The sequence below is a fragment of the Rhinopithecus roxellana genome, chromosome 7 (assembly GCF_007565055.1).
Source record: "Rhinopithecus roxellana isolate Shanxi Qingling chromosome 7, ASM756505v1, whole genome shotgun sequence".
In the NCBI taxonomy this organism is placed as follows: Eukaryota; Metazoa; Chordata; class Mammalia; order Primates; family Cercopithecidae; genus Rhinopithecus; species Rhinopithecus roxellana.
Window position 1 is genome coordinate 98,512,822 of NC_044555.1, and position 9,223 is coordinate 98,522,044.

Sequence of the window (9,223 nt, forward strand, 5' to 3'; positions counted from 1 at the left end):
GTGTTTGCATAGCAATATTTATCTGTGATTGTAGAAAAATGGTGTTTTTCTACTAAAGATATTTCAGGTATCCATTAATCTAAGCCAGAATTTCTTCAGAAGTAAGGAGGACTTTCACATTGCTCCTGATGTTACATCCAGGAGGTTATTTAGCCTCATACTTTTGAGTTTCTCTGCTCAAAGATAAGCAGTCCCTTTGGGCTCCCTGTTTTTTTTTCAGGAGCATAGAGATTTATAACGGTAACAATTCCCTAGCTGAACAACAGTAATAACTAACAGTGCTGCCAATGGGCTTCCTGGGTTCCTGTTAGCTTTGCAGAGTCAACTCGTTGAGTTGTCTGAGATCTGGCACTTAGAAGCTCTGCAGAGTGATTTCAGAATACAGCATCAGCTAAATGGGTCCCTGGGCCTGAGCCAACCTCCCAGAGCTCTAGTTCCAAGAGTTACTGTTTGAAGGATGCTGGCACTTAGAATTCCTTGGGGATGGTATATTTTAAGAGCTAGTAAAAGCCTAATCTGAAATTTTTGAGATTTATTCGTTGCTTTGTGGTCAAAAATTATGCTTGATTGAGCCCTGATTATATCCAAATCTCTTACCAATTGATATGCCAGAAGGTAGAGATAGAAATACAAATGACTACCAGCTCCCAATCACTTTTTTGTTTGTTTGTTTTGTTTTTTGGAGACGGAGTTTCACTTTGTCGCGAAGGCTGGAGTGCAATGGCATGATCTCGGCTCACCGCAACCTCCGCCTCCCAGGTTCAAGTGATTCTCCTGCCTTGGCCTCCCGAGTAGCTGGGATTACAGGTGTGTGCCACCACGGACTGGATAATTTTTGTATTTTTAGTAAAGACAGGGTTTCACCATTTTGGCCAAGCTGGTCTTGAACTCCCAACCTCAGGTGATTTGCCCACCTCGGCCTCCCAAAGTGCTGGGATTACAGGCTCCCAATCACTTCTAAATGCTCATTCTCCCTTTTAAAATATGTTACCAGGCTAGGAGTGGTGGCTCCTGCCTGTAATCCCAATGCTTTGAGAGGCTAAGGCTGGAGGATCACTTCAGGCCAGGAGTTTGAGACCAGTCTGGGCCACATAGCAAGACCATGTCTCTACAAAAATAAAAATAAACAGACAAGCATGATGCCATGCACCTGTAGTCCCAGCTACTTGGGAGGTTGAGGAGGGAGGATCCCTTGAGCCTAGGAGTTCAAGGCTGTGGCAAGGTATGAGCTTGCCACTTCAGCCTGGGTGACAGAGCAAGACTCTGTCTCTAAAGAAAAAAAAAAAAAAGCTGTTACCATCATTTCTATATCCTGATCAAGCATAAAGTCATAGTATTTTATGGCTAAAAAAATATTGCATGAAGTCATTTTGTCTATCCCCCACCTGTAAATAAATCTAGACTTAAAATCACTTCACACATCTGATTATCTAGTCATTTCTTAGTGACCCACTTGAAAGCTTAACAATCTTTACTACCAATAATGTTTGCAATGTTTCTATCCTAAATTCCCCTAGCTGCAATTTAATCTTCTGTTATTTAGTCTTCAGTGGGAAACAAGTCTTCCCATTATACATCTTCCAGTTGCTAACTGGTCATATTCCATCCCTGTGGGTTATCTTCTCCACAGATCTCATTCTTTTAAACATTCCTCACCAATGTTATGTATTATTCCATTAATTGACTCTGTTAATTTTATAAAAGCTTTGGCAAATCATCCTTGTCTCTCATGGATTGAGTAAATATGACTGATATGGTTTGGCTGTGTCCTCACCCAAATCTCATATTGAATTGTAGCTCCCATAATCCCCACATGTCATGGGAGAGATGCCATGGGAGGTAATTGAATCATGGGGGCAGGTTTTTCCCATGCTGTTGTCCTGATAGTGAATAAGTCTTGAGAATAAGTCACAAGAACTGATGGTTTCATGAAGGGCAGATCCCCTGCACATGCACTCTTGCCTGCTACCATGTAAGACGTGCCTTTGTTCCTTCTTCACCTTGCACCATGATTGTGAGGCCTCCCCAGCCAGTGGAACTGTGAATCCATTAAACCTCTTTTTCTTTATAAATTACCCAGTCTTAGGTATGTCTTTATTAGCAGCATGAGAACAGACTAATATAAGGACCAACAACAAAAAAGAAAATTCAAAACTATGAGAACATAATGGAAAAAAAGGTTAGTATAAAGGGAGTCTTTTCCATTTCTATTATATATACCATTGATGTTTCATATGATATTTAGTGCATTTTGTAGAACATATGTAATACATGTCCACAGTGGAAAACTTAAAAAACATAAAAAAGTATCAAGAAAGAAAATAAATCTTCAGGAACCTTATCACCTATCCCTAATGGTTAGGAATTTCTCTCTCTTTTTCTCTCTCTCATTCTCTCTCTCTCTCTCTCTCTCTCTGTGTGTGTGTGTGTGTGTGTGTGTGTGTGTGTGTGTGTGTGTGTGTATGTGTGTTTCCTCAAACAGGGATCATACTCTATTTGTAGTTGTATATCTTGCTTTGTATTTCATGGACATTTTCCATATCATTATCCACTCTCAAAATAGTGCTTCTTAATGGCAGTATAATTTTCCACCTTGTATTTATAACTTAGCTCATTTAATAATTCCCCCATCGCTGGGCATTCAAATGGCTTCTAGTTTATCACCACTTGTATTAGTTCATTCTTGCCTCACTATAAAGAAATATCTGAGGCTGGGTAATTTATAAAGAATAGAGGTTTAATTGGCTCATGGTTCTGCAGGCTGTACAGGAAGTATGGTGCCAGCATCTGCTCTTGGTGAGGCCTCAGGAAGATTACAATTATAATGGAAGGCAAAGGAGGAGCAGGCACATCCCATCGTGAAAGCAGGTATGAGACAGAGCAGAGGGGAAGGTCCCAGATTCTTTTAAACAACCAGATCTCACATGAACTAAAAGCAAGAACTCGCTCGTCACCAAGGGGGTGGTACTAAGCCATTCATGAGAGATCTGCCCCCATGATCAAATCAACTCCCACCAGGCCCCACTTCTAACACTGGGGATTACATTTCAACATTAAATTTGGAGGATACAAGCATCCAAACCATATCATTTTTGTCCCTAAATCATATGTTCTTCTCACATTGCAAAATACAATCATCCCCTGCCAATAGTCCTCAAAACATTTCAACATCAAGCCCAAAGTCCTCTCATGTGAGACTCATCTGCTTCCATTTATGAGCCTATAAAATCAAAACAAGTTATTTATTCCCAAGATACATGGTGATACAGGTATTAGGTAAATATTACCATTCTAAAAGGGAGAAATCAGCCAAAAGAAAGGGACTATAAGCCCCATGCAAGTCTGAAAGCCAGCAGGAAGGTCACGAAACCTTAAAGCTTCAAAATAATCTCCTTTGATTTCATGTCGCACACCCAGGCCACACTGGTGCAAGAGGTGGGCTCCCAAGACCTTGGGCAGCTCCACCCCTGTGGCTTTGTGGGGCTTAACCCCCATGGCTGCTCTTATGGGTTGAAGTTGAGTCCCTGTGGCTTTTCCAGGCTCAGGATGCAAGCTGCTGGTGAATCTACTATTCTTGAGTCTGGGAAGGCAGTAGTCCCCTTCCCCCAGCTCCACTAGGCTGTGCTCCAGTTGTGAGGTTGTGCGGGTGCTCCAACTCCACTTTTCCCTTCTGTACTGCCTTAGTAGAGGTTCCCTGTGGGGATTCCACCCCTGGAGCAGGCTTCTGTTTGGGCACCCAGGCTTTCTTATACATCCTCTAAAATCTAGGGGGAAGCTGCCAAGCCTCATTTACTCTTGCAATCCACATATCTACAGGCTTAACACTACATGGAAGCCACCAAGGCTTCTGGCTTGCACCTTCTGGAGTGGTGGCCTGAGCTATACCTGGGCACCTTCGAGCTGAGGCTGGAGCTGGAAAAGCCGAGATTTGAGGAGTAACCTCCTCAGGCTGCATAGGTCATCAGGGCCCTAGACCTTACCCCTGAAACCATTCTTTCCTCCTAGGCTTCTGGGCCTGTAATGGGAAGCGCTGAGGCCAAGATTTCTGACATGATTTTGAAGTCTTTTTCCCATTGTCTTGGATATTAGCACTTGGCTCCCTTTTAGTCACACTGATCTCTCTAGCAAGTGGTTGCTCCACAGCCCGCTTGAATTCTTTCTCTACCACAGGACCAGGTGGCAAATTTTCCAAACTTTTATGTTCTACTTCCATTTTAAGTGTATGTTCCTATTTTAAGTCATTTATTTGCTCCTGTATCTGATCATAGGCTGTGAGAAGCAACTAGGCCATCTCTTGAACATTTAGAAATTTATTCCATCAGGTAAACTAGGTCATCACTTTTAAGTTCAAACTTCTATCGATTCCTGTGGCATTAACACAATGCAGCCCTCTTCCAATCTTTGCCCATTACCCAGTTCCAAAGCTCTTTGCTAGGGCATAACAGGGGTAACCTTGACTCTAGTTCCCAATAACTTCCTCATTTCCATATGAGATCTTGTCAGTCTGACCATCACTGTCCATATTTCTATCAGCATTTGGTCACAACCATTTAATTAGTCTCTAAGATGTTCCAAACTTTCCCTCACCTTCCTGTCTTCTTTTGATCCCTCCATACTCTGCCAACCTCTGCCCATTGCCCATTTCCAAAGCTGCTTCCACATATTTAGGTATCTTTGTAGCAATGCCCCACTCCTCAGTACCAATTTTCTGTATTAGTCTATTCTTATGTCACTATAAAGAAATACCTGAGGCTGGGTAATTTATAAACAAAAAAGGTTTATTTGGCTCACAGTTCTACAGACTCTACAGGAAGCATGGTGCCATCATATGCTTGGCTTCTGGTGAGGCCTCAGGAAGCTTATAATCATGGCAGAAGGCAAATGGGGAACAGTTGCATCATATGGCAAGAGTGAGAGTGAGAGAGAGCAAACAAGGAGGTCCCAGACTCCTTTAAATAATCAGATACTGTGTGAACTCAGAGTGAGAAATCACTCATCACCAAGGGGATGTCGCTAAGCCATTCATGAGGAATCCACTCCCATGATCCAAACAGCTCCCACCAGGCCCTACCTCCAACACTGGAGATTACATTTCAACATGAGGTTTAGAGGGACAAACATCCAAATCATATTACCATTAATAAATAATACTATATTATCCTTGTACATAAAATTTTGTTTGCATTTCTGATTTTTTTTCAGAAAGCAGTTTTATATAGATATATAAAATTTTCTGATTTCTATAATCTGTGAATCTGTGATTGATTCAAGCTTTCACATCAGATCTCTGGATAATTTTCTCATAGAAAGAGTGACTGAATGAAGTATTAAGACTATAATCTAGTAGAGGAAATTGGTTATTGGATATGTAGTTACAGGGTTACTACAATTCAATGCCACAAATTACTTTGGGTTGATGGAGAAAGGAGCAATCAGTTCTACTTGGAGCTTTGGCAGTGGTCTGGTACTTATGTTTTTTGTTTATTTCCTTGGAAGCATAGGGATCTCAGAGTCTCAATAATCTTTGGTCAGTTGCTGTTTGATACAATATCATTTTAACTTTAGTGTGATTTCTACTGCTGTCCTTGAAATTTTCATTCCTACAGTCAAACAAGTCTGGCATTATTTTGCCCCTCCCCCCAAGAAATGTATTTAGAATACGGAAGTAGGAGAAAAAAATGGGAAACCAGTTAACAAGTATTTCTAGTACAATGGCTGCTCTCCCAGAGGAAAGGCCCTGGTTCAGTCACATCAGTCCAATGCTGTTTCGTCCTTGAACATTACTGTGATCCCCACCACCAGTTAACTGTCAATTAGCTTCTCAGGTGGCACAGAAAGCTAATGTTCAGAAGAAAGGACATGGAGAGATTAGAGACACTTGCCAGCTAGCTAATTGACAAGGCAGGACTGTGGGAAACTACAAACAGCCAGTAAAAGGGCATTAAAAAGACATTCCATATATCAGGATACAGAAGGTTTCTGAAAGGGCACTGAATGCCTGTGCCCAGCATGTTCCCGGGCTTGCAGAATGGCAACTACACCAAAGAATTCCTCTACCAACTGGCTTTTGCTAGAAGAAGGCAGTAGCTAGAGGCTCAGAGTAACAGAGATAATTTGTGACCCACAGGTTTATTTCTAGATGGGAGCCAAGGGGCTATGAATGAAACGGCTAACACCTGTTAAGAAGCTCATTTGCATAATGCCTTCAAGAGCTGTGGATGGCTAGGGCCCTTAAAGCAGATGGACCAACAGCCAACCATCTGATTAAGCTGATATTGGACCTTCCACACAAAACAGATCGTTTTCCTATGTGCTTTAAATACTATCTAGCTTTCTGAAAAGGCTGAATCCAGTGGAACAAGAGGAATTATAACTATGATTTTAATACAGGCAGTCTTCAGCTTACAAACGAGATGTGTTCCAAAGATTTGGTGATTTGGAACTCAAAACACATTTTCCCATAGATTTAATGCTATACATTAATTCTCAGGTTCCAAATCAGCCCATTAAAAAAGCCTATTAATCCTCCAGTGTAGCTGAGGTGTAATACTGTAGTATTAGTTGGAATTCTCACTTCTGGTTAATAGGGCCTATGTAATACAGAATGAAAGAGGAGAAGAAGAAGAAAGAGGAAGAGAATTCCACATTGCCTGCTCTTCCCTTGGGAATAGTTCTGGCCTGCCTAAGGCAAATTTTCAAACATGCCACATGGTTTCTGAAAAACACTCACTTGTCTTTCTGCACCTTTTCCGGGCCTTTTAGGCTGTCCTAAGACCCAGAGCTTGACAGCTTCCTAAACTGCTTTAGCATCTCCAGTCTCCCATGGCTTTCAAATTTCCTATTCGCCCTCACCCTCAATCAAGTTAATATTTCCTCAGAGACGTCCAAAACCTAGCTCATTCACCTTTATTCCAAGACTGTTCTGCTTTCTGACTTTCCAAGCTCTGTCAGTAGAAATAAAATTCTTATTCATTTAAGTTAGAAAGCCCAAGGTCCTCTTTAACTCTTTTTTCCCCTTTTTTCATGCAGCTTATCAGTCAAATATCTTGGTTGATTCATCTTATGGATGGTCTTTGTATATCACCATCCTTGTTTAGGTTTTCATCAGTGTAAGGGATTCTTTTAGAGCTACATTTTGAGAATCAGTATATATAATCTCTTATCTGAACTATAGCAGCAGCCTCCCTGACTTATTTCATTGCCCAGCTCCTCCCTATTCCCCTTGCTAATAAAGGAACCTTTCCAAAACATAGCTTTAATCACCTCTTCTATCCTTCCCCTGAATCTATCAATGGTTCTCCCAACACCTAATAGCTAGTTATCACATTTAGTTTTCACAACAACCCAAATACAATAAATATCCTTATTCCCATTTTGGAAATTCGGAACATAATTTACTGGAAGTCACTGGCCTGTCTAGTGACTCAGCCAGGATTTGAACTCAGGTACATTTGTTTCCAAAGTCCATGGTCTTTTTCCTTCATACCATGTCAGAGTATAGTCCAAATACCTTTTGTTGGTGATCGAAGTCTTCCATAATCTACCTCCATTACTTTTCCATTCTGTCTCACACCACTCCTCCTTCTGTCCACTCTACTCCTGCCTATAAAGACAATTTGCCACTTCTGAAACATACCCTGTACAGGTGTACCTTGTAGACTTTGTAGATTTAGTTCTGGACCACCACAATAAAGCAAATATTGCAGTAAAGTAAATCATGCAGTATTGGTTTCCAAGTGCATACAGAAATTATGTTTACATTATACTATAGTCTACTGTGTGCAATAGCATTATGTCTAAAATATACACATACTTTAATTTAAAAATACTTTATTGCTAATAATAGTCTAAGCCTTCAGAGAGTCATAATCATTTGCTGGTGGAAGGTCTTGCCTCAATGTTGATGGCTGCTGACTCATCGGTGTGGTGGTTGCTGAAAGTTGGAGTGGCTGTGGCAATTTCTTAAAATAAGGCAAGAGTGAAGTTTTCTGCATCAATTGACACTTCCCTTTACAAAGGATTTCTCTGTAGCATGCAATGCTGTTTGACAACATTTTATCTACACTAGAAGGTCTTTCAAAATTAGACTGTTTGACGATACAGTAGTGTGACTATACTTAACAACAATTTATTGTATATTTCAAAGTAGCTACAGAAGAGAACTTAAACTGTACCCAACACATAGAAATGATAAATACTCAAGGTGATGGATACTCCAAATGCCCTGATTTGATCATTACACATTCTATGCATGTAGCAAAATATCACATGTACCCATATAAATATGTAAAATGTTACGTATTGATAAAAAATTTGAGTCATTCCTCTCAAATCCTGCCACTGTTTTACCAACTAACTTTATGAAATATTCTAAATTTTTTGTGGTCATTCCAGTAAATCTACACCAGGATTAGATTCCATCTCAAGAAACTACTTTGTTTATCCATGAGAAGCAACTCCTCATTTATTAAAGTTTAATCGTAAGATTGCAGAAATTCAGTCACATCTTCATACTCAAATTCTAATTCTAGTTTTCTTGCCATTTCCACCACATCTGCAGTTACTTCCTCACCTGAAGCCTTGAATCCTTCAAAGTCATCCATGTGGGTTGGAATTAACTTCTTCTAAACTCCTGTTAATGTTGATATTTTGACCTCCTCCCATGAGCCATGGACATTCTTAATGATATCTAGAATGGTGAATTTTTTCCAGAAGACTTTCAATTTACTTTGCCTAGATCCATCAGAGAAATCACTGCATATGGCAGCTATGGCCTTATGAAATGTATTTCTTAATAAGACTTAAAAGTCAAAATTACTCCTGGATCCATGTGCTGCAGAATGGATACTGTCTTAGCAGGCATGAAAACAACATTAATCTTTTTGTACATCTCCATCAGAGCATTTAAGTGACTAGATACATTGTCAACAAGCAATAATATTTTGAAAGAATGTTCTGAGCAGTAGATCTCAACAATGGCTTAAAATAGTAAGCCATGCTGTAAACAGATGTACTGTTACCCAGGCTTTGTTGGTTCATTTATAGAGCACAGGCAGAATAGATTTAGCATATTTCTTATAGGATTTTTGGAATAGTAAGTGAGCATTGACTTCAAACTTAAATTCACCAGCTGCATTAGGCTCTAACAAAAATTAGCCTTTCCTTTGAAGCCAGGCATTGATTTCTCCTCTCTAGCTATGAAAGTCCTAGATGACATGTTCTT